At 45.6% G+C, this 25,572-nt stretch overlaps 1 pseudogene; it reads right to left on the reverse strand.

The window, feature by feature from the left end:
• Positions 1-1,125: 1,125 nt before the first annotated feature.
• On the reverse strand, positions 1,126-25,572 carry LOC100139638 (histone-lysine N-methyltransferase PRDM9-like; annotated as a pseudogene).

Here is a 25,572-nt window from a genome sequence, read left to right on the forward strand (position 1 = left end):
GAGGGGAGGGAGAAGCTTTGAATTGGTCAGGCTTCCAGGGGATTCCAGGCCCAGCTCTGGTGGGAGGTGCAGGTGAGAAGCCCCTGCAAGTTTCTGGGTCCCCACCATTTTTCAGTTGACGCCCATCTGCCTGCACCACCCCTAACTCTCCCTCCTGTGGCCCCTGCCTCAAGCCACAGAAGATGGGGACTTTACATGGCTTCCCTTCCTGCAGGGAAACCAAACCACAGACAAACACGTTCTTTAAAACAGTATGAAAGAAAAGAGAAAATAACAGTGGGTGGTTATTACTGACATGGTTCACGTAGAGACGCTTCGGAAGCCTGGCACAGGGAGGGAACTGAGGGCCGTTGCCCCCAGCCCTGGAGTTTGCACCGCCCTGTGGCTCACTTGCCCCTTGGTGTCTTCTGGTGACCGGGTGGACTTCAGCCTCCTGAACCCTTTCTAGAAGGATCAGGACAGGGCAGAGGTCATTCACAGAGGGGAGGGTGCGGTCGACACTTGAGAACGCCATTGGCTCCACTGTGTCGGAGCTCAGTTCTGGGTCTAAGCAAGCGTGGCTGCCTGGTGTGGTCCCCACCTTCACTCACCAGGGGAGGACTTTGTGTCCACCTTGTCTCCACGTGCTGCCTGGTAACCCCCGGACCCGTGCTGTGCGCACCTGCTCTGCTCACAGCACACTCCGTGGCCCATCAGACTTCACTCATAAAAAAGGTAAGTGTAAGGATGAGCTATTCTGTAGTTAAGAATTTCAAGGTCGAGGCAGCATTGACCAGAGCATGTGGGGACAGATACGAGGCTGTGCATTAGAGAAGCCACAGTATGGGCTTCGAGGACCTTCTGTGTGGGTGGTGGGATGGGGGCCAGACAGGGATTTTCTGAACATGTGGCTCCAGGCTCTTTTTTCAGCAGGGTGGATGACTGTCGGCATTGCCTGTCTGTGGAGGGGCTCTGGGGCTGCCCAGCTCAGCAGGAATGGAAGTGGTGGGAAGGGAGGTCGCCCTCCCTTAGCACCCCTGACTTCACACTCCCCATCAGGGCAGCCGAGTGCCTAAACGGCCCCTTCCCCGTCTAACTCTGAAGACCTGGAAGGTGTGGGGGCTGAAGGACACACAGGAAACAAAATTCTGTAAAGCAATTATCCTTCAGTTAGAAGATAAAAAGAGATTAAAGAAAAAAACACAAAGAACAGCAAAGGCAGGGCTTACATTCTCATCAACCTCTGCCACATTCCACCTGTGCTTATGCATCAGACTAAAATGCTGCTGCCTCTACCGTGTATCACAGACAAGAATAGAGACACAGAGAGGTTGAGCATCTTGCCCCAGGTCACACAGCTGCTGAGTGCAGGGCTGAGAACTGGATCCCTGTGGTCAAATCTGGAGTCCAGGTGCTGTGATGACTCTGAGGGAGCGGCAAAGACCAGATGGCCCAGGCTGAGCCAGGCATACACACATGCCCACACTCACGTGCCTGAGGCCTTCACTTTGAGGCTACAGAAGTCAGAGGAATCCAGAGGGCAACCAGGAGACACCAAAGGAGAGTTGAGGTCCATAAGGAGGAGAGGCCACACTTCCCAGGAGGCCAGGGAATTCTCTTCCCTGGTGAGTCTGTCTCAAACCCTAGATTCCTCTCCCTGAACCCGGGAACTGACTGTCCAATGCCTAACTGAGTTGACTCCAGAATTATGCCTTCCCAGGGGTTCAGCTACCACTGGACCCCACTGCTGTCAGTAATAAGGGGGGGATAAGTATGTAGTCTGGGCCTCAGATTTGTTTGGAGACAAAAATTATCAGAAGAGGAGTACAAAAAACCACGAAGGCAATTGGTATGAACATCTCCAGAACACTTAAGAAACCCTCTGCTCTTTATCTACCTCCTCCCCTGTCATGAAAGTGTCATAAAGTGAAACTGTCAAAAAGGTCTATTTAATCAAGTAATTCTGTGCTTATCACACTCTGTCTTTAAAATATTTATTTATGTATTTGTTTTTTCCACTGCGCTGTGTCTTAGTTGCAGCATGTGGGAGCTAGTTCCCCAATCAGGTAGTGAGCATGGGTCTCTGCAATGGAGTCTTGGCCACTGGACCACCTGGGAAGTCTCTCCTCATACTCTTGGGGACTGTAATGGGCCACAGATCTCCTCTGAGGCCCCCTTAGAGCTGAGGCATGGGGTGGCTGCAGTAATCCTCCTGTGCTAAGATGTGGTTTGTTTGTCATGACTCACTCACACTCTCTGCAAACATAGGGCTGCTCCCCTGTGTGTGTCCTCTGGTGTCTGATGAGCCTGAACTTGACACTGAAGCTTTGCCCACACTCCCCGCAAATGTAGGGCTTCTCCCCTGTGTGTGTACTCTGGTGTGTGATGAGATTTATCACTGAAGCTTCGCCCACACTCCCTGCAAACATAGGGCTTCTTCCCTGTGTGTGTCCTCTGGTGTCTGATGAGGGGGGACTTCTGACTGAAGCTTTTTCCACACTCCCCACAAACATAGGGCTTCTCCCCTGTGTGTGTCCTCTGGTGTCTGATGAGGGGGGACTTCTGACTGAAGCTTTTTCCACACTCCCCACAAACATAGAGCTTCTCCCCTGTGTGTGTCCTTTGGTGCATGACGAGGAGAGGGACTTCTGACTGAAGCTTCGCCCACACTCTCCGCAAACATAGGGCTTCTGCCCTGTGTGTTCTCTCGTGTGTGATGAGACTTGACCGATCCTTGGAGCCTTGCCCACACTCTCTGTACTTGACTTTTATAATCCCTGAGACCCCTGCCCCCATAAATAATTTGCCTGTGTCCTCTGGATTCAGTTTCTGGCTTGTGCTGGGCTCTTCTGTGATTCTCTCATGCACCCCAGACCTCCCCACTTGTCCTCTGGGTGAGTAGGAGGAGGCCCTTGAAATCCTCTTCAGCTTTATGCTTTTCAGCAAAGGTTGGGGCCTGTCCTTGGCCTTGCGACCCTCAGGTTTGTCACTTGGGCTGTGTGGATCAGAATATCGCTGCTGCTGATTTTGATTGCCTGGGCAGGGATCCTCTGGTTGGAGGTGGTCTCTTGCAGATGGTCTCAAGAGGGTCTGAGAGGGGTGATTGCGTTGGACGTGCTGGCTGAGGAACTTCTGACTGGAGAAGGCCAGAGAGCAGGAGGCACATGGGTGCATCTTGGCTTCGGTTCTGGAAGAGGAAGCTTTTGGTCAGGTGGCGAGTTTGCCACGGTAAGGCCGCCCCACTGATCATCTAAGTGTTGATGCTGCACGATTTGTCTCCCATCGAGTGTGTCTTTACAGTCCACTTCTCCATCTATTCTTATTCTCTACATCTACAGAAATCCAGGAAGCTTGTGTCAAGGGTCTTTTCTACATATCACCCAGACTGGGGACCTTCCAGCAGCATCAGAGGCAGCGTCTCTCCTGATAGAGGTGGATCTGCAGGAACCTTTCCCTGTGTGTAAGTATCTGAAAAGTCATGTCACAGTGGCCACAGGTATTTTACCCTACTGAGAGATAAGACTTGATGACTTAGGTGGAATCTTCCTGATCGGCTCCCTGTGAGGGGAAAGGGTCTATTAAATTAGGGGCACCTGGCCTGGAGCTCTCTGCATGTGGGAGGCAGCACAGCGGGTGGTTAGAGCAGGTTTGAGTAAAGCTGAATTTATGGCTCCTTGTTCAAAGAGCAGCCTTTGTGTTGATCTCTGCAGGAAGTGGGTTTCAGACTGCTGGAGACCAAGAGGCCCAGGTCCCACTGACTACAGGTCTCTGGCTCCTGCTGCCCCAATTGCTTCATAAATTGCTCCTCTTTCAGTTTTCCATAAATCATAAAATAAAGGCATGTCCTTTCTCAAGCCTCACCTGTATTCATACCTCATTTATTTCATTCAGTCTTACTGCATTTAACATGCACTAGGAAGTCCTATTTAAAAATACATCTCCAGCCAGATTCCTCACACCCTCACTCCCGAGCATCTTTATCCAGCCCACTCTCCCCTCATGTCTGGCAGTGAACTGACCTATGAGCGGAATCCCCACTGCTGTCTCTTCCCAAAAGTGAACAAAAGCATTGTCTTAGCACAGAGAACATGCCACTTGCAGCTGAAAGCCACACGGTTGTTCTGTGTTACCCAGGAAGACTCCTGGGGCGTGCACCTGGACACAGGCCCTGAGGCTTCTGTGTCCCATCCAGCCTCCTTCCTCTCCCTCTGTGCTTCCTCCTGTGACCACTGGCATGGCCTCTATTCCTGGCTCTGGGGCTACAGCACTGGCTGCTCCCCTGCCTGGAATCCTTTCCCACAGGTGTTATCGCTGCAGAGACCCTGCCCACCATCCTGCACCACACCCCACCCTCTGCTCACGCTGATTGGAGGCACTTTCCCTGCACTGGTTTTCCTCAGAGCACCAGCCCCCATCTGGTATGAAGCCCATGGTGCCCCAGGGCAGTGGTTCTGTCTCTTTCAGTGGGTGGAGCCTTGTCTGGCACAGAGTATAAACTCACATGACAACAAACTGATACAGTAACAGAATGCAAATCGCTGTACATGTGTCGCTTAGAAATGTGGAGGAAACAAGGAAGAAACAGGTAAAGGTGAGAGAGCTGGTAGGTGCTAGGAAACTTGCTTTTTGCTTCTAGGCCTTTCAGCAGAAGGTGACGTTACATATTTTTCTGCATGAAATATTGAAAATTAGAACTAACATTTTTAATATACAATTTTTCTCTAACAGTCATATGAAATGAATCAAATTCTGAGGCATTTTAATGATGACATGACTGACTTTGGACTGGATTGTACTCTGCTTCGGAATCGGACCAGAGAGGCTCCCCAGGATGGGGTGGGGCGTTGGAAGAGGGGTGGCGCTCACCTCTCCCGGCCGCGAGCTTGTTCTTCCCCCTGCTGTCCTGCTTGATGCTGAGGTCCCAGCCATACTCATCCCCATACCAGACCAGCAGCTCGCAGCCCAGCCTGACCACCTGGCAGGTTCGGTAGAAGATCTGCCCTTGATACTGCAAGGCCACCAGGTTCTGCTCCTCGTCGTCCCGGGCACAGTTCACATACCTGGGGTCGAGGCAGGGAAAGGGGAAGAAACCTCAGGTGATGAGTCCCCTCCACCGTCGGGCCATGCCCAGCTCCTTGCCTTCAGGCTCTGAGGCTGCCATGGCTCCCACCGCCCCTCATGGGGACCTTCTGTTCACACCTTCGACCAGGCCGTGTGAAGTTCTATTTCCAGATCCTGTTTTCGGTCCTCTTTCTGGCTGGAATGCTTTTCTCTCCTTTCCTAATTAGCCATTTTATGAGCCCAGTTCCAGACTCGTCTGCACCTGGGCTGTCCGTGAGGCTGGTGACCTCCAGTTCCTCTAAACTCTGAATTAAGTTCTCTTTCATTCCACAGGGCTTGGTGCTCCTCTGCTAGCAGGCAGCCCTCAGCACTCACCCCAGCCTGCCTTCTCTCCCGAGGCTTTCCTCCAATCTCCCCACGTGTATCCAGGGTCATATTCGCTTGCCCACCCCTTCTCATGAAAACTTGGAGACTGCTCTGACATAGCTTGAGACCCATAACAGTGATAGTTTATTCACTTTCTGCCTGCCCTGATGAAAGGAGAGGCCCTCAGAGAATGGCCCTGCTCATGGCCATCCTGGCCCCCATTCCTTCCCAGGCCTCAGGGCCCACTTCTCACTGGAATGGAGCCTGGGGAGGTTGTTGCCCACATGGACTCAAGGCCTCCCATGTTAGGTTATCCTGGAGCTGTGCAGTTACTCAAAAATAGAAAATTAAGGTTACTGTTCCTAAAATCAACTGGTTAATGTCTGTCTGCAGTTGTTCTCCAAAATATGGGTTGAGTGACCTGCTTCAGTAATGAAGTTCACTGTCTAAACTGGAACACAAAATGCTTGGTAAGTGCCAGTTAAGTCAGTTTAAGTATCCCGATGTCCAAGGAGAGGTGGCTGCGCGGGCACAGAAGAGCCGAGAGGAGCTACTCCACGTACAAGGTCAGGAGGGGCGGCTGTGAGGAGATACCCCTCGTCCAAGGTAAGGAGCAGTGGCTGGGCTTTGCTGGAGCAGCCGTGAAGAGACACCCCGTGTCCAAGGTAAAAGAAACCCAGGTAAGACTGTAGGTGTTGCGAGAGGCATCAGAGGGCAGACACATAAACCATAATCACAGAAATTGAGTCAATCTAATCACATGGATCACAGCCTTGTCTAACTCAATCAAACTAAGCCATGCTGTGTGGGGCCACCCAAGACGGGTGGGTCATGGTGGAGAGGTCTGACAGAATGTGGTCCATTGGAGAAGGGAATGGCAAAACACTTCAGTATTCTTGCCCTGAGAACCCCATGAACAGTATGAAAAGGCAAAATGATAGGATACTGAAAGAGGAACTCCCCAGATCAGTAGGTACCCAATAGGCTACTGGAGATCAGTGGAGAAATAACTCCACAAAGAATGAAGGGATGGAGCCAAAGCAAAAACAATACCCAGTTGTGGATGTGACTGGTGATAGAAGCAAGGTCCAATGCTGTAAAGAGCAATATTGCATAGGAACCTGGATTGTTAGGTCCATGAATCAAGGCAAATGGGAAGTGGTCAAACAGGAGATGGCAAGAGTGAACATCAACATTCTAGGAATCAGCGAACTAAAATGGACTGGAATGGGTGAATTTAACTCAGATGACCATTATATCTACTACTGCAGGCAGGAATCCCTCAGAAGAAATGGAGTAGCCATCATGGTCAACAAAAGAGTCCAAAATACAGTACTTGGATGCAATCTCAAAAACGACAGAATGATCTCTGTTCATTTCCAAGGCAAACCATTCAATATCACAGTAATCCAAGTCTATGCCCCAACCAGTAATGCTGAAGAAGCTGAAGTTGAACGGTTCTATGAAGACCTACAAGACCTTTTAGAACGAACACCCAAAAAAGATGTCCTTTTCATTATAGGGGACTGGAATGCAAAAGTAAGAAGTCAAGAAATACCTGGAGTAACAGGCAAATTTGGCCTTGGAATAAGGAATGAAGTAGGGCAAAGGCTAATAAAGTTTTGCCCAGAGAACGCATTGGTCATAGCAAACACCCTCTTCCAACAGCACAAGAGAAGACTCTATACATGGACATCACCAGATGGCCAACACTGAAATCGGATTGATTATATTCTTTGCAGTCAAATATGGAGAAGCTCTATACAGTCAGCAAAAACAAGACCGGGAGCAGACTGGGGCTCAGATCATGAACTGCTGCTACTGCTGCTGCTAAGTCGCTTCAGTCATGTCCAACTCTGTGCGACCCCATAGATGGCAGCCCACCAGGCTCCCCCGTCCCTGGGATTCTCCAGGCAAGAACACTGGAGTGGGTTGCCATTTCTTTCTTATTGCCAAATTCAGACTTAAATTGAATAAAGAAGGGAAAACCACTAGACCATTCAAGTATGACCTAAATCAAATTCATTATGATTATAGTGGAAGTTAGAAATAGATTTAAGGGCCTAGATCTGATAGATAGAGTGCCTGATGAACTATGGACGGAGGGTCATGACATTGTACAGGAGACAGGGATCAAGACCATCCCCATGGAAAAGAAATGCAAAAAAGCAATATGGCTGTCTGGGGAGGCCTTACAAATAGCTGTGAAGAGAAGAGAAGCGACAAGCAAAGGAGAAAAGGAAAGATATAAGCATCTGAATGCAGAGTTCCAAAGAATAGCAAGGAGAGATAAGAAAGCCTTCCTCAGCGACCAATGCAAAGAAATAGAGGAAAACAACAGAATGGGAAAGACTAGAGATCTCTTCAAGAAAATTAGAGATACCAAGGGAACATTTCATGCAAAGATGGGCTCGATAAAGGACAGAAATGGTATGGACCTAAAAGAAGCAGAAGATATTAAGAGGAGGTGGCAAGAATACACAGAAGAACTGTACAGAAAAGATCTTCACAACCAAGATAATCATGATGGTGTGATCACTCACCTAGAGCCAGACATCCTGGAATGTGAAGTCAAGTGGGCCTTAGAAAGCATCACTACGAACAAAGCTAGTGGAGGTGATGGAATTCCAGTTGAGCTATTTCAAATCCTGGAAGATGATGCTGTGAAGTACTGCATTCAATATGCCAGCAAATTTGGAAAACTCAGCAGTGGCCACTGGGCTGGAAAAGGTCAGTTTTCATTCCAATCCCAAAGGAAGGCAATGTCAAAGAATGCTCAAACTACCTCACAATTGCACTCATCTCACATGCTAGTAAAGTAATGCTCAAAATTCTCCAAGCCAGGCTCCATCAGTATGTGAACCATGAACTTCCAGATGTTCAAGCTGGTTTTAGAAAGGGCAGAGGAACCAGAGATCAAATTGGCAACATCCGCTGGATCATGGAAAAATGATGAGAGTTCCAGAAAAACATCTATTTCTGCTTTATTGACTATGCCAAAGCCTTTGACTGTGTGGATCACAATAAACTGTGGAAAATTCTGAAAGAGATGGGAATACCAGACCACTTGACCTGCCTCTTGAGAAACCTGTATGCAGGTCAGGAAGCAGCAGTTAGAACTGGACATGGAACAACAGACTGGTTCCAAATAGGAAAAGGAGTATGTTAAGGTGGTGTATTGTCACCCTGCTTATTTAACTTCTATGCAGAGTACATCATGAGAAATGTTGGACTGGAAGAAGCACAAACTGGAATCAAGAGTGCTGGGAGAAATATGAATAACCTCAGATATGCAGATGACACCACCCTTGTGGCAGAAAGTGAAGAGGAACTAAAAAGCCTCTTGATGAAAGTGAAAGATGAGAGTGAAAAAGTTGGCTTAAAGCTGAACATTCAGAAAATGAAGATCATAGCATCTGGTCCCATCACTTCATGGGAAATAGATGGGGAAACAGTGGAAACAGTGTCAGACTTTATTTTTTTGGGCTCCAAAATCACTGCAGATGGTGACTGCAGTCATGAAATTAAAAGATGCTTACTCCTTGGAAGGAAAGTTATGACCAAATAGATAGCATATTCAAAAGCAGAGACATTACTTTGCCAACAAAGGTTTGCCTAGTCGACGCTATGGTTTTTCCTGTGGTCATGTATGGATGTGAGAGTTGGACTGTGAAGAAAGCTGAGCGCCAAAGAATTGGTGCTTTTGAACTGTGGTGTTGGAGAAGACTCTTGAGAGTCCCTTGGACTGCAAGGAGATCCAAATAGTCCATTCTAAAGGAGATCAGTCCTGGGTGTTCGTTGGAAGGACTGATGCTGAAGCTGAAAATCCAAAACTTTGGCCACCTCATGCGAAGATTTGACTCATTGGAAAAGAGTCTGATTCTGGGAGGGATTGGAGGCAGGAGGAGAAGGGGATGACAGAGGATGAGATGGCTAGATGGCATCACTGACTCTATGGACATGAGTTTGGGTGAACTCTGGGAGTTGGTGATGGACAGGGAGGCCTGGCGTGCTGCGATGGGGTCGCAAAGGGTCGGACACAACTGAGTGACTGAACTGAACTGAACTGAAAGTGTCCCTGGTGAATCTAGACTCAAGTTGTTTTCATGTACTGCAGTTTTGTTCAGCATGTAGACTTGTATTTTGATGTCACATGCTATATTTTAATTTTTTTCTAATGTCTTTTAAAATGAAAGAGCATGATATGAACGGAAAAGAGGTAAGAAGATGTGAAAGCTGTTGAGGTAGCCAGGTTGAGAAGGAAAGGGGTGTGGGCTTGAGGGAGGAGCGACATCTATACACTGCAGACTCACTGCACTCACCTCATCCAGTTGGCCAAAGACGTGTCCTTTCCATCCACATACTCATAGCAGTTTCTCCCTTTGGTGATCTGAGTGTCAGAAAAAGAGTTTCAAGCTTTCTTCTCTCTTTTATTTTTTTTTGGTAGGAAGTAATAGAAGAACTATTTTCCTCTGCTGTCATTGGTGCTCTTCAGCCTGCATAGATTCAACTGCCAGTCAGACCACATGGTAAGCTTCTTAATCATTCCAAGTCTGAGTCTGTTGGTTCATTGAAGGAAAGGGTTCCACAAGGGAGGAGTCACATCTGTGTGCCTGTACCACTGTCTCCCACCTCTCCTCTGACCTTTACATGGAAGTCCTGTGTGCCTGGACCACAGTGTTCCCACCTCTCCTCTGACCTTTAGATAGAAGTCCTGTGTGTGTGTACCACGGTGTTCCCACCTCTCCACTGACCTTTAGATAGAAGTGCGGTGTGTGTGTACCATGGTGTTCCCACCTCTCCTCTGACCTTTGGATGGAAGGCCTGCGTGTGTGTACCACGGTGTTCCCACCTCTCCTCTGACCTTTGGATGGAAGGCCTGTGTTCACACCCAGTGCACACAGTACACAGGGCTGACCATGTCATTGCTGACCATGTCATCACCATTGGTGTCCTCCCATGTAGACATGAAGTACCCCCCACCCTCACCACCCACAAGTGATTAGAGGCCAGAGGACAGGGAAATAGGGGTGTTTCTCACCAGCCAGGAGTATCTACTGTGGGCGGCCTCTTTGTCATCTGTAATCTGGCCCTCGTAGGGGCCAAAGTGCAGGCCCAGTGGCAGATCGGATGCCTCGTTCCACACTCCAAGCCCAGCCTCAGGGATGCCCGACAGTCTGATACTTAACCCAGGGGGCAGAGTGAGGGCTGAGCAGTTGGCATGCCCCTTTTCCACTGCACAGTCCTTTACAAAGGTTGGGGGCCTGTGGGCAGCACAGATGTCGATGAAGAAGCTCTGACACTCCTCACAATCTGGAGGTGAGAGCAACAGGGATGAGGGGAGGTACAGTGATGTTGCTGGTCGTAAAGACCTTCAGAAAGAACTGCGGCACTCACGGCATGTGGCCTTGATCCTGCACCCCAAGTCATAGAGGAAGGGGATAATTGGGGAACCAAATGGTGAGGTGAGGTTATTGGACCAGGGCCTTGTAGCCCCTTCTTCATGAGCAGGCCAGCGGGGTCACTCACAGAGGTAGTCGTCATCCAGGGGCTCGCTGACCTCTTGGTACACAAGGCCCTCTCTTTCTCGTAGACTGTACCTCTTCACTCCAGTCTCCTTTCTTCTGCGTTCTAAGATGGAGAACAGAAGTTAAACAAGGCTGGTGGGGTCTGGAGAGTTAGTCCCTGTTTTATCAGAAAGTGTGAGATCTCCTACCTGTCCATCTATACACTTTGTTAAAATTTTATTACATTTATTTTTCAAGCTTTTACTTTCATATTTTTATGTTTTAATGTTACATTATTTATTGGCCACACTACATGGCTTGTGGGATCTTAGTTCCCCGACCAGGAATGGAACCCACACTTCCTGCAGTGGAAGCGGGGAGTCTTAACCACTTAACCACCAGGAAGTCCCTTCTCTATGCTTTGTTTCTTCTCCCTTTAACTCCTGGTTCAGGAGACTGAGTCTCCTCACTGACCACAGATGCCCCGTTCAGTGTTAGCTTCCTGTACTTCCCATTAGTAGGTTTAACTTCTCAACCTTCTTACTTAGGAAATAGTTCACTGACACATGTACTCAGAAAACATACATTGAGGGCACATGACACGTAAGGCATTGAGCAGAGGTCTGGGCATAAACACTAACGAAGTGCGGTCCCTATGATCACAGCTCGATTTATTGAACTACTTGTAGGTGTCAGACTTTTGCATTTTTGTAAGGCTTTCAAGCACTGTATGAGTTATGTATCCTTATCTTCACTTTACAGATGAGCATTCAGACCTCAGAAAATGTATAAGATTTTCCCAAGGCCCCAGTGCTAACTTCATGTTTCAGATCAGTCCAGCTTAAACCCATGCCTACCTAAAGTCCATGCCACACACCTAGGCCATACTTATTAGTTTTTCTATAGTGATGAGAGGAACTAATTAGAGGAACCCCTCAAGTTTTCTCTTATCGACTTTTTGTCTGGGGTGCTGTTCAGGGGTCCTTGCTTTTCTGGGAGGGGGCACCAGTTTCTGAGCCTGCTTGCAGCCACTTGTCTTCAGCAATTTTGCTGCTCCTGGCAATTCCTTCAAACTAGATTCCTTACTTAATGGTGCCCTGGACATTCCCTTCCATGTGAGTAAAAGATAACATTCATTTCTTTAGTTCTTTAGGACTTTATGAAGTGTTTTCACATGCATGACTTTAGTTAGTACTTTGACAATTCTTGGAAATACCTGATGGAGGGGGTGGACATGAACACTGGAGTGTAAAACAAGGACCTAAGAGGATAGTGAATCAAAGCTAGAATTCATATCTTAAGGTTCCCTTCAGCTTTCTGCATAAAAGTGAGAGCAAGGCAGGGAGAATAGCTGGAGGTCAGAGAAAGAAGAGGGTAAGGGCTCGTAGAGAAATCCGGGGGGTTTTCTATTAATTAGTGGACCTTTGATGGATGAGGAAGTACGGAAAATTACAGAGGGGATAAAACACATCTGGGAAATAAGGTGACAAACCAGTGAGATTGATAAGAGAAAAGACGATCGGCAGAAACACATTTAGACAATGAAGAAAATGAGCTGAAAGTTGCAGGTTGCCATGTCCTCTTAGAGACAATGTTTGGAATTAAAGTAGTTGGTCTCATCAATTCTCCTTGAACAAGGCCGTATGACTAGCTGGTTCTCCTCAGTTTCCTGATCCATAAATTGGTATACATGCTAATTCTTAATGTTATAGTGGACATGAAATTTAATAACATTCAACAAATCATTGTGTGAGCTATTTAATACAGTATGAATGTGAGCGTACACCCCCGCCATCAATTTATCCCCTAAACTCCCTCTATATTTGAAGTCTAGCTTACAGATACCCTCTTCAGCATTCTTTGACCTTCCTACTCCTAGATGAATGTTTAAATGTGCAGTCACTCATTCAAAAAACATTCAGGGGGCCCTCAGGGGCTTTGAGCTGGGCCTGGACTTCTGAGAATTAACGGGTATGGGCTAGGCTCTCAAAGCTCACAACACAGGGGCAGGCTAAACAAATGATTCCAAACAGGAGAGTTGCCTAATAGGAGCTCAGAGGAAGGAGTTGTTACTTCCTCCTACAAGAATGAGCATTTGAAATGATGCCCAGATGATGAGTTTCTACTCAAAAGCAGGTAACCTATGTGAAGTCCTTCAGTCATTTTCTTATTTGTTGCTTTTCAGTCATAAACCTAAGGCTTGTCAAGGCTGTGAGTTGCTTCCTCTTATTGGTGTGGGAGGCTCTGAGGTAGGGATCCTGTCACCTTCTTCATCCTGGACCGTCCACTCTACACACTGCCTAACATGTTCTTAAGCTTCTTCATCTTGGACCGTCCACTCTCTAGACTGCCCAACATGTCCTTCAGCTTCTTCATCTTTCACTGGCCACTCTACAAAGTGCCCAACATGTCCTTAAGCTTCTTCATCCTGGACTGTCCTCTCTTAAAATCTGCCCAGCATGTCCTTAAGCTTCTTCATCTTCGACCATCCACTTTACAAACTGCCCAACATATCCTTAAGCTTCCCTTAGTCAGATGTCTTAGCATATCCCTCCCTAGCACAGCAGGATGAAGTGAGGTTGAAAACATCTCTCAGATGAATGATATAAAGATGTATGAATAAGTTTCATAGAACTATGGAAGTTTTAATCAGTTTGTAAGGGGTTTAGAGAATGTGCTTTGGATTAGATCGCACTACCAGTGATACTGTGATCTCAGGCATATAATCAAATGTTTTTTACCTCATTTTTTAGATCTATAATGGTGATAGCTATATACCTACTTATAGGTACTATAGGATTGTTTTAAGGTTTATTTATGTGAATAAGTAAGTTTATTCACATAAAATGCTTTAAAGTCTGAAATATTGTGAAAATAATGTAACAATAGAACAGCCTACTATTGTTGCTGTTGTTACTAAGTATAAAGATGATGATGATATCAGACATTGTGCTAAAGATTCAGGACAGGAAGGCAGCAGTCTCCAGGATCTCTGTGTTTTCTCCTATTCTCATCTGTGACTGGAGGAGGATATTTTGGCAACAGGATTTGGGAAATACTCACCTTCTGGTGTTTACTGTGCTCCACTCTGAAGGCCATTGAAAAAGGTTTACCTAAAAAATGAGAATCAGTGTTTTTTTTGGTAAATGTTTCCAAACTCTGGGCATTCTAATTAAGGACACATAATTCTAAGCCAGAGAGTGACAAAGACAATGATTACCAAAGGAGGAATGGAAAATTTCTGTATCATCAACTCCTATGCTTCCACTGGGAGCATTACATAATTTTCTTACAATTAAAAAAAAAAAAACATGAAACCTCATCTATGCCTCATCTGATGCTCATAAGTATCTAATAAGTTTACTAGCCTTTCATGACAAAAATACTCAACAATGTAGAAATAGAAGGAAGTGATTGCAATATAATAAAGGTCATATATGAAAAGTCTACCTCTAACATCATAGTCATCAGTGAAAAGCTGAAATAAGATCCAGAAAAAAAGGCAAGGATGCCCATTCTCAGCATTTCTATTCACCATAATATTAGAAGTCCTAGCCAGGGCATTAGATTAGAAAAGGAAACAAAAGGCTTCCACTTGGAAAGAAAGAAGTAAAATTATGTCTGTTCACAGGGGACATGATTTTATGTGCATAAAAATATTTAAAATTCCACACACAAAAAAAAACCTGCACAGAGTGTTGCACAGTACAAAATCAACATTCAAATATCTTTCCCTGCATGAACAACGACCATTTCAAAAAGGAAAATAAAAAACAATCCTATTTATTTTTTATTTTTTTAAAGCTATAGTCTAGAGCGAAAATTAAAAAAAAATATTTATTTTTATTTATTTGTTTGTGCCAGGTCTTTGTTGTGGCATTTGCGATCTAGTTCCCTGACCAGGGCCTGAACCCAAGTTCTCTGCATTGGGAGTGTGGAGTCTTAGCCACTTGACAAATAATCTTATTTATAATAGCATTGAAAAGAATGAAGTAATTAGGAGTAAACTTAAGGAGATGAAAGACTTATACATTGAAAACTACAACTTATTGCTGAAAGGAATCTGACATAGTAAATAGACAGCTGTCTCGTGTTTATGGATTTAGAGGCTTAATATTAAGTTGTTCATACTACTCAAAACAATTTAAAGATTCAATGCAATTCCTATTAAAATCCCAATGGAAGTTTTTTCAGATATAGAAAATCCATCCTACAGTTAACACGGAATCTCAGAGCACCCCAAATAGGCAAAACAATCTTAGAAAGAACAGCAAAGCTGGAGGCCTCTGATTTCAGAACATATTACAAAGGTACAGTAACCAAGAGAATATAGTTTTGGCAGAAAATGTGTGCTTAGTCCCTCAGTCTTCTTGACTATTTGTGACCTTTTGGATGATAGCCCACCAGGCTCCTCTGTCCAGGGGATTTCTCAGGCAAGAATACTGGAGGGGGTTGCCATTTCCTTCTCCAGGGGATCTTCTTAACCCATGGATTGAACCTGCATCTCCTGTGTCTCCTGTATTGAAGGCAGATTCTTCAGCTGCTGAGCCACTGAGGAAGCCGGCTGGCATAAAGACAGATATGTCAATCAGTGGAACAAAATAGACAGCCAGAAATAAACTCTTGGATACATGGTCTAATGATCTTCATCAAGGGTGTCAAGATAACGGGGAAAGTTTAATCCCTGTAATGCATGGTGCTGGGGAAACAAAATATCCATATGCAAAATAATGAACATCTTACATCATGAAGTAAAATCAACTCAGAATGGATTAAAGACCTAAATGCAAGATTTGATAGGACTCTTAGAAGAAAACAAGGGTGAAGCTTCACGACACTGAATCAGCAATGATTTCTTAGATATGGTACCAAGTGCACAAGTATTAGTAACAAAGTAAAAATAGACAAATGAGACTACATTAATCTTAAAACCTCTGTGCAGCAAAGGACACAGTGAACAGAGTGAAAAGGCCACTTACAGAATGGTAGAAAATATTTGTAAAATATGTATCTGATAAGGGGTTAATAAGCATATACCAATATGAAGGCTACCTACAAGCCAGGAAGAGAACCTGATTGACCATAATGGCACCCTGATATCAAACGTCCATGCTCCAACATTGTAAGAAAACAAATTTCTGTGGTTTAAGGCATGCAGTCTGTTTTGTTATGGCAGTCTGAGCTGACCTAACACAGTGAGAGAAGGAATTGAATAGACATTTCTCCAAAGAAGATACACAAATGGCCAAAAAACATATGAAAAGATGTTCAATATTACTAATCAATAGGGAAATACAAATTAAAACCACAATGGAAATTATCTCATACCTTCTGTGATGGGCAACATGAATAAGAAGACAGTAGCAAGTTTGATAAGGATATGGAGAAATTGGAACCCTTATACACTATTGTTGGCAATGTAAAATGTTGCAAGCTTTATAGAAAACAGTATGGAGTTTCCACAGAAAATTAGAACTGCTGTATGATCTAGAAATCCAACTCAAGAGTATATTTCCATAAAAAATTGAAAGTGAGATATTGAATAAATAGTGTGTACAGGTATGGCCATTGCCACATTATTCCCAGTTGGCAAGATGTGTAAGCAACCTAAATGTTCATTGGTGGATAAACAGATAAAGATTATATATATCTTATGTCTGTTATATCCACATGAACACATGGAATATTTTTAAGCCTTAACAAGAATTCTGTCATATGCTACATTATGGATGGGCCTTGATGATATTATACTAAGTGAAATGAACCAATCAAAAAAGACAAGTATTGCCTGATTCCACTTCTATGAAGTATCTAAATCAATCAAATCCCTGGAAACAGAAAATACAATTGTGGTTGCCAAGGGCTATGAGGATGAAGGATTGGAGAATTGTTGCTCAGTGGGTTAGGGCTTCAATCACACAAGATGGAACATTTCTACAGATTTGTTGTACAGCAGTGTGTATATATGGGAGAAGGCAATGGCACCCCACTCCAGTACTCTTGCCTGGAAAATCCCATGGATGGAGCCTGGTAGGCTGCAGTCCATGGGGTCGTTAGAGTCGGACACAACTGAGCAACTTCACTTTCACTTTCCACTTTCATGCATTGGAGAAGGACATGGCAACCCACTCCAGTGTTCTTGCCTGGACAATCCCATGGACGGAGAAGCCTGGTAGGCTGCAGTCCATGGGGTCGCACAGAGTCAGACACGACTAAAGCGACTTAGCAGCAGCAGCAGCAGGAGGAGAAGGCAATGGCACCCCACTCTAGTACTCTTGCCTGGAAAATCCCATGGATGGAGGAGCCTGGTAGGGTGCAGTCCATGGGGTCGCTAAGAGTCGGACATGACTGAGCGACTTCACTTTCACTTTTTACTTTCATGCATTGGAGAAGGAAATGGCAGCCCACTCCAGTGTTCTTGCCTGGAGAATCCCAGGGATGGGGGAGCCTGGTGGGCTGCCGTCTATGGGGTCACACAGAGTCGGACACGACTGAAGCGACTTAGCAGTAGCAGCAGCAGTGTGTATATATATCCCCGGTGGCTCAGCAGTAAAAAATCTGTCTGCAATGCAGGAGATGCACCAGACTCAGGTTCGATCCCTGGGTTGGGAAGATCACCTGGAGCAGGAAATGGCAACCCACTCCAGGATTCTTGCCTGGAGAATTCCATGGACAGAGGAGCCTGGTGGCTACAGTCAGTGGGTATGCAGAGTCGGGCCACTAACTCTAATGTGTATATAGTTAGCAACAGTGTACCATACACTCAGAAATTGTTAAGAAAGTAAATAAAGATGTGCAGAGGTATGGCGAACCATGGCATATGTATTTCCTACGAAGAATCTCTCTTCATGTGAAAACCTTTGCAGACAACCAAATGTTTGGTTTCCATGTCTCTTACACTAGTTTTAATAACCTAAGGGAGTAGTGGGACTTCCCTGGTGGCATGGTGGATGAGAATCTGCCTGCCAGTGCAGAGGACACAGGTTCACTGGCTGGTCCAGGAAGATTCCACTTTCTGTGGGGCCACTAAGCCTGTGTGTCACAAGCTACTGAGCCTGCATGTGCTCTGCAATGAGAAGCCACTCACGCAACCAGAGAAAGCCCATCACAGTCACAAAGACCTCACTGCAACCAGAGAAAGCCTGTGCACAGCCATGAAGACCTCACCGCAACCAAAGAAAGCCCATTACAGTCAAGAAGACCTCACTGCAACCAGAGAAAGCCCATCACAGCCACGAAGACCTCACTGCAAACAGAGAAAGCCCATCACAGCCACGAAGACCTCACCACAACCAGAGAAAGACTGTGCACAGCCACGAAGACCTCACCGCAACCAGAGAAAGCCCGTGCACAGCCACGAAGACCCAGTGCAGCCAAAACTACAAAATTAATTTTTAAAAATCTGGGAGAACAGAAATCCATAGATGGAGAATCATAGAACTATCTAAATTGTTTTCTCCAGTCTAGGCAGATTAACTCTTCTAAACTGTTTGAGCAGCAGAAGAGGAAGTGAGCTGCTCACTTCTATTGTATAATGAGTGTACTTCATTTTATTTACCTGATGCTGTCTCTGGTCAGTGAAATATGGGAAAGATCAGGGAGAATAAATAGTTCTCTCAAACCCTTTCCCAGAATTAAAACAAAGAATTAGTTTAACCTTAGGGTAAGAAGATCATGTGGTGTTGTTTTATATACATACATATATAATGTATCTTGACATAATATGTTAATCATTTCCTCTTCTAAGAGATTTAATCCAATAACCTAATTATTATGAGATTAGCATTAAATCTCTTTGGTGAATTTATAGTCTAAGGTTTCTTTAATTGCCTTTCATTAAGAATGTTTAGCAAAAATAATTCTTTTTAAAAAGAATGATAAATTTTAAACATAAAACTTTTGAGAATTACACTGGAAAACCTATACATTCATCTTCATTCAGGCTGATTTCAATATTCAGCCACAAGCACTTTGGAATGCTGAAAATTATGTTTTCTTTGCTAATGGCTGAGAAGTAGTTGAGACCTAAGCCCAAGCTGGTTTCAGGAAGACACCTCCAAATCCTCCTGGCCCCTCACCTTGCTGCCTTGGTGTCCATTCTTCATCAGAATCCTTAATGTCATTTACCTGGGGTTTGATGACCTGCCTGCGGTGATGCATGAAAGCTGGTCGAGCGGCTCTGAAACCTGGAAAGAAACAAAGTGTGTGTTCTACCAGGGGGAACAAAGCACAGAAGCAATGGGAAGTGTCACAAAATCAGGGAAATCAGTAAGATGGGCTGGGAGAATCTAGAACAAGGCAAGAGGTGAGCTCTGCACTGCAGGGTCAACCTCCATTTGGTAGAAAACAATAAAAATTTCCTCCAGGTTAGTCTCCACACAAAAGGGAACTGTGAGCAGATGAAGCCACCTAAGAGAGGGCCAAGTAAACACTGAGGGTGAAGACCTGTTTCATGTTTCCCAGGCTCACAGGCACCCAGCACTTCCTGTTACCTATAGTAATCAGCACTTCATAGTTCCTTTTCACATTCCTATATCGGATTTTTCCCATTCTCCCATCTCTTCCCATTCTTCCTTGGAGAAGTATATGGAGATGTCTTTGAAAGCATCTTTGGCCTAAGGAAAATAATAGATTTCATCAGTGATTTACTAATCTAAGTCAGACCTTAGAGCTGGGCCTTCTCTCCACCTTTTGTGCAGGGAGTAGCCTGAAGCTCGGAGAAAGCAATGGCACCCCACTCCAGTACTCTTGCCTGGAAAATCCCATGGGCGGAGGAGCCTGGTAGGCTGCAGTCCATGGGGTCGTAAAGAGTCGGACACCACTGAGCGACTTCACTTTCACTTTTCACTTTCATGCGTTGGAGAAGGAAATGGCAACCCACTCCAGTGTTCTTGCCTGGAGAATCCCAGGGACGGGGTAGCCTGGTGGGCTGCCGTCTATGGGGTCACACAGAGTCGGACACGACTGAAGTGACCTAGCAGCAGCAGCAGCAGCAGCAGCCTGAAGCTACTGGATGGTTTCTGTGAGACAGGCAGGCAGACTTTCCTTCCCACCTGTGTTCTGGTTAACTGAATAAACACTGAGTATTTTCCTAATTCTCCCTGGACACAAAGCAGCTGACGATGCTAGTGTCCTGTTTTGTCCCACTCCACCCCACCATCTAAGACAGGACCAGGCATTCCCACCCTGTTACATTCACAGAGTTCACTCAGGTGCCCAGGCAAGCAGGCTGTGGTCCTTCAGGGACCAGTGCCATGTCCTTCGTATAGAGCTGGCTTAGAGGTGGACTTTGCTGCCTCTGCCTCTCACCATGGGCTTCCACTCTGTTCTCCCAGCATCTCCCTCAGTGCTCTCCTCTGGAGACCTGTTTGGCCTCATGGCCATGGGACTGCCTCAAAGCCAAGGTGCCTGTGGAAGAAAGGTGCTGAGATAGCCCAGACCACTGTCCAGAGCCTGGTCTGTCTTCCTTGGGTGGAGTGTCCAGGGCAGGAAGGTGAGGGGAAAGTTGGGGTGAGAGTATTGGTGGGATGGATGGATCCTGACTAGCTATGACAGACTAGCCTAATGTCAATTAGATTTGGTTTCTTTGGTTCCCCTACAGTTCAGCCCCTCTGAAGAAAGGCCCTGGGAGGGACACGTCTGTGGGTGACAGTGAGTCCTGAGGAGACCTGGAAGCCCGTAACTGCTGGACTGGGGTCAGGCTGAAATCAAGGCTCTGTTCCAGTGTAGGAGAGGGAATATTTCTCCAAGAAGAGTTTTGAGGATCTCCTCCTGGGGACTCAGAAAAATATGGGCATAACGTGGGTTCTACGTCTAAGGGACAAGTTGCTTGGCTTGAGGAGATCTGGGTCCCACAGGCAGAAGGAACTGGGGTCCTCAGACAGAGGGGACCGGGGATCTTTTTACTGATGTAGAATGCGCAGGGTGAGAGAACTTGGGATCTTTGAAGCTGAGGAAATCGGGGGTTTCTTACTAAGGGGCTTTAGGTCTCCGACAGGCAGGATAGTTAGGGTCTTGAGGAGGAAAAGTTTTAAGAGCTCCCAGGCTGAGGTATTCAGTGTCTCCGAGGTTAAGGAAATTTTGTCTCTCTGTGGGTGCTATTTTTAGGGTGCCTCAGGCTGAGGGGAACTGGGGTTACTCTAGGTATTTGAGGGTCGCAGAATTAGGGGATTCAATGTTTCTGTGGGTTAAGGGACTTGTAGTCCTTGTGGCTGATGAGACGCAAGCCCCCTTCAGGTTAGGACCCAGCTTTCTCAAAGCTGATGGGTTTTGGGGCCTCCTACCCTGGAATTTGAAGCCATCAGGCTAAGGGTTTACGAGGGTTGCACAGGGAACGTACCCATCAGTCTCCCCGCTGTCCTGTCGCGCTGCCCACCCTGTCCTGGGAAGCGCTAGTAGCTCGGTGATGTTCAGTCCTCCAGCGCTGAGGCGAAATGAAGGGCCAGCAGCCTGCCTGTACCCTATTAGGCACAAGCGACCAATCGGAGTTGTGACTGAGGCAGTCTGGCCAATAGGCGTCGGGAGTGTGCGGAGCACAATGGAGGCCCCGCCCCACCGCTCGAGAATTGGCTGCGCTGGGGGCCTGTCAAGAAGCCTCCAGCGCGCAGGCGCATCTTGGCCACTTCCTTTGCTTGTTTGCACGCGTGGCCTCTTAGGCCTGGATCCTCAAGTGGGCGGATTGTTCTCAGGCTGCTTGTTTCCATCCAGTGCCCTCACCTGGAATCTCGGCTCCACCAGACTGTAGTCGTGCTCCAGGACTTTCACCTAGGCCCACCTGTGCCCTACCTTGTCAAATCCAGTTTTGGCAAGAGCTCTGTGTGGTGCTGCTGCTAAGTCACTTAGGTCGTGTCCGACTCTGTGCAACCCCATAGACGGCAGCCCACCAGGCTCCCCCGTCCCTGGGATTCTCCAGGCAAGAACACTGGAGTGGGTTGCCATTTCCTTCTCCAATGCATGAAAGTGAAAAGTGAAAGTGAAGTCGCTCAGTCCTGTCCGACCCTTAGCGACCCCATGGACTGCAGCCCACCAGGCTCCTCCGTCCATGGGATTTTCCAGGCAAGAGTACTGCAGTGGGGTGCCACTGCCTTCTATGTGGTGAGTACTCTATTATTCAGGGGAAAACGGTGTAATTAACTACATTCTAATGAGACACAAGATAGACAACATTTAGGCAAAGATTTAAACATAACGCAATAAATAAGTATGTTAGAAAAAACTTGGAGGATTTTTAACCTGAAAGTAGCAGTGGCACTGATGAGTCATCTGCATGTTTAATGTAGGTATAAAAAGCCTTCAGAAATGAGGCATAAATCAAACCTCAAAGCCTTGCAAGTGTTTTTTGGAAAAGGAGGCACAGAGCTGGAGGACAAAGGATCCACAGAGCTGAGTTTGCTTGACACCTACTGGTTTCACAAGATAAAATAGGGCCACTGTTTCTGGCCCTTAGCTAGCTTTGCTCACAGAAAAATAATGTGATTTCGATGTATTGGAAGCAAGACAACTGACTGTATATTTAGTATCAAGTGGTGGTTGGGAGTCTGGATGGAAAAATGTTACCAGAAAGTGAGTTAACCTCTTGGTGGGTGTTGAGCCAGAAGATACAACCCAGCCAAAGCTCATGGGAAGGAAAAGTGTATTACTTGCAGAGCTATGGGGAACACCATGGAGCTTTCCAGAGCAGTATCTCTCTAAACCCCAAATTTGAGGAAGCTTTAATCTATGGGTACAGGCATGTTCAGGCTTCCGTGGTGGCTCAGATGGTAAACAGTCTGACCACAGTAGAAGACCTGGGTTCAATCTCTAAGTGGGGAAGATCCCCAGAGGAGGGTGTGGCAGTCCACTCCAGTATTCTTGCCTGGAGAATCCCATGGACAGAGGAGCCTGGTGGTCCATGGGGTTACAAAGAGTCAGACATGAGTGAGTGTCTAACACGTTACCTTTACAGGCATGTTCATTAAGGGTCTTGGTCTGTGGCACACCCCAAGCTTCAGTTGACTGAAGTCTTGAGAGTCAGAACCAGTCACCATTAGCATCCCTTACATTACAGCTGGTCTGGTATAGATATAGATATCTAATCTTGATATAGATACAGATATCTATTCTCCTTCATGTTCTTTCCCCTTATCAGTTCAGTTCTTTCAGTCACTCAGTCATGTCTGACTCTTTGTGATTCCATGGACTGCAGTATGCCAGGCTTCCCTGTCCATCAGTAACTTCCAGAGCTTGCTCAACTCATGTCCAATGATTGGTGATGCCATCTAACCACCTCATCCTCTGTCGTCCCCTTCTCCTCCTTCCTTCAATCTTTCCCAGCATCAGGGTCCTTTCCATTCAGTCCTTCGCATCAGGTGACCAAAGTATTGGAGCTTCAGCTTCAGCATCTGTCCTTCCAATGAATATTCAGGGTTGATTTCCTCTAGGATGGACTGGTTGGATCCCCTTGCAATCCAAGTGACGCTCAAGAGTCTTCTCCAACACCACAGTTCAAAAGCATCAATTCTTCAGTGCTCAGCTTTCTTTATAGTCCAACTCTCACATCCATACATGACTACTGGAAAAGCCATAGTTTTGACTAGATGGACCTCTGTCGGCAAAGTAATGTCTCTGCTTTTTAATATGCTGTCTAGGTTGGTCATAACTTTTCTTCCAAGGAGCAAGCGTCTTTGAATTTCATGGCTGCAGTCACTATCTGCAGTGATTTTGGAGCCCAAGAAAATAAAGTCTGTTACTGTTTCAATGGTTTCTCCATCTATTTGCCATGAAGTGATGGAAATGAATGCCTTGATCTTCATTTTCTGAATGTTAAGTTTTAAGCCAGGTTTTCACTCTCCTCTTTCACTTTCATCAAGAGGCTCTTTGGTTCTGCTTCACTTTCTGCCATAAGGATGGTGTCATCTGTATATCTGAGGTTATTGATACTTCTCTCGGCAATCTTGATTCCAGCTTATGCTTCATCCAGCTTGGCATTTTGCATGGTGTACTCTGCACATAATTAAGTAAATGGTGACAGTATACAGCCTTGATGTACTCCTTTCCCGATTTAGAACCAGTCCGTTGTTCCATGTATGGCTCTAACTGTTGCTTCTTGACCTTCATATGGATTTATCAGGAGGCAGGTAAGGTGGTCTGGTATTCCCATCTTTTGGTAATTTTCCAAGAGTTTGTTGTGATCCACACAGTCAAAGGCTTTGGCGTAGTCAATAAAGCAGAGGTAGATGTTTTTCTGGACTTTTGCTTTTTCTATGATCCAGTTGATGTTGGCATTTTGATCTCTGGTTCCTCTGACTTTTCTAAATCCAGCTTGACCATGTGGAAGTTCTTGGTTCACATATGTTGAAACCTCACTTGGAGAATTTTGAGCATTACTTTGCTAGCATGTGAGATGAGCACAATTGTGCAATAGTTTGAACATTCTTTGGCAGTCCCTTTCTTTGGAGTTGGAATGAAAACTGACCTTTTCCAGTCCTGTGGCCACTGCTGAGTTTTCCAAATTTGCTGGCATATTGAGTGCAGCACTTTTAAAAGCATCATCTTTTAGGACTTAAGATTTCTCAGTTGGAATTCTATCACCTCCACTAGCTTTGTTCATAGTGATGCTTCCTCAGGCCCATTTGACACCACATTCCAGGATGTGTGGCTCTAGGTGAGTGATAACACCATGGTGATTATTTGGGTCATTAAGATCTTTTTTCTATAGTTCTGTGTATTCTTACCACCTCTTCTTAATATCTATTGCTTCAGAAATGGTCCATACCATTTCTGTCCTTTACTGTGCCCATCTTTGCATGAAATGTTCCCTTGGTATCTCTAATTTTCTTAAAGAGATCTCTAGTCTTGCCCATTCTCTTTTTTCCCTCTATTTTTTTTTTTGCATTGTTCACTTAAGAGGTTTTTTTTATATCTCCTTGCTATTCTTTGGAACTCTGCATTCGAATGGGTATATCTTTTTCCTTTTCCTTTAGCTTCTCTTATTTTCTCAGCTATTTGTAAGGTCTCCTTAGACAACCCTTTTGCCTTTCTGCATTTCATTTTGGTGGATAGTTTTGATCATGGCCTCCTATACAATGTTAGGAACCTCTGTACATAGTTCTTCAGGCACTCTTTTTATCAGATCTAATCCATTGAATCTATTTTTCACTTCCTCTGTATAATCATAAGGGATTTGATTTAGGTCATTCCTGAATGCCCCAGGGGTTTCCCCTACTTTCTTCAACTGAAGTCTGAATTTTGCAATGAGGAGGTCATGATATGAGCCACAGTCAGCTCCTGGTCTTGTTTCTGCTGACTGTATAGAGCTTCTCCATCTTTGGCTGCAAACAACATAATCAGTCTGATTTTGCTATTGACCGTCTCATGATATCCATGTTTAGAGTCTTCTTTTGGGTTGTTGGAAGATGGTGTTTACTATGACCAGTGTGTTTTCTTTGCAAAACTCTGTTAAACTTTGCCCTGCTTCATTTTGTACTCCAAGGCCAAACTTGCCTGTTACTCCAGGTGTCTCTTGACTTCCTACTTTATATATATATAGATATATATATATCTCTCTTATAGATATTTATTTTAATTGGAGGCTGATTACTTTACATTATTATGGTGGTTTTTGCCATACATTGACATGAGTCAGCCATGGGTGTACATGTGTCCCCCTGTCCCAAAGCAC

The sequence above is a fragment of the Bos taurus genome, chromosome 8, assembly GCF_002263795.3.
Source record: "Bos taurus isolate L1 Dominette 01449 registration number 42190680 breed Hereford chromosome 8, ARS-UCD2.0, whole genome shotgun sequence".
Classification (NCBI taxonomy): domain Eukaryota; kingdom Metazoa; phylum Chordata; class Mammalia; order Artiodactyla; family Bovidae; genus Bos; species Bos taurus.